Here is a 1,290-nt window from a genome sequence, read left to right on the forward strand (position 1 = left end):
GGCGCCCCCCTTGCCTTCCCCCTCTCCTACTCCTTCCTTCCCCCTCCTTCTTGGATTAGGAAAAGGAGGGGGGAAACCTACTTGGAGTAGGTTTCCCCCTCCTAGGGCGCGCCTCCCCTTAGGCCGGCCCCCTCCTCCCTCCCTCCTTTATATACAGGGGCGGGGGGCACACCATAGACACACAAGTTGATCTACGGATCGTTCCTTAGCCGTGTGCGGTGCCCCCTTCCACCATATTCCACCTCGGTCATATCATCGCAAAGCTTAGGCAAAGCCCTGCGCCGGTAGAACATCAAGATCGTCACCACGCCGTCGTGCTGACGGAACTCTCCCTCGACACTCGGCTGGATTGGAGTTCGAGGGACGTCATCGAGCTGAACGTGTGCTGAACTCGGAGGCTCCGTACGTTCGGTGCTTGGATCGGTCGGATCGTGAAGACGTACGACTACATCAACCGCGTTGTGCTAACGCTTCCGCTTACGGTCTACGAGGGTACGTGGACGAACACTCTCCCCTCTCGTTGCTATATCATCACCATGATCTTGCGTGTGCGTAGGAAATTTTTTGAAATTACTACGTTCCCCAACAAGGGGGAGGCAGCGAGCGCCGACGGGGCCGTGGCCACGGCGCGGCCAGCCGAAGAGGGCTGCGGTCGCGATGGGCTAGCGTAGCAGGAGGGGGGCGGCGCGAGCGACGGTGGGGTGCTGTGCGGGGCGCGGCCAGGCGCGGGGTGAAGGGCGTGGCACGGCGAGCGCGGGCCGGTGCGGTGGTGGCCGGGGCGCGACGGGCGCAGCTACGGGTGATGCACGACGACAGAAGCAAAGGAGAAGGTGGGAAAATGGACAGCGAAGCTCACCGGGCCCTGTAGGTGTGCACAAGTGGGCTCGAGGAGGAGTCGGGGAGGCATCGGAGCAGCCTGAGACGAGTCGGAGAGGCGGGTCGACGCGGATCGACGGTGGTGTTGTCGCGATGCCGAGGACGAGACGGTCGTGGGCGGCGCAGGTGAAGCTCCCCAGCGTCGATCTCGGGGTGGGGTCGACGAAGCGAAGCTCGGCGGTCCCCGGGGGCACGACCACACAACACAGGGAGGCCGGTGGCCGCGATGGTGGTGCGGCAACGACGAGGGATCTGGAGGAGGGAGGCGAGCCTGAGGGAGAGGGAGGATGAGGGGGAGTGGGTGGGGAGGAGCAAGTGGGAGAGGTGGCAGGGGAGAGGCCGAGGCGTCGGCCTTATCCTCTCACTCGACGCCGACGAGGTGGTCGGGCGGAACCCACGCCCTGTAGCGGTCAG

Source organism: Triticum dicoccoides, chromosome 3B (assembly GCF_002162155.2).
Source record: "Triticum dicoccoides isolate Atlit2015 ecotype Zavitan chromosome 3B, WEW_v2.0, whole genome shotgun sequence".
NCBI lineage: Eukaryota > Viridiplantae > Streptophyta > Magnoliopsida > Poales > Poaceae > Triticum > Triticum dicoccoides.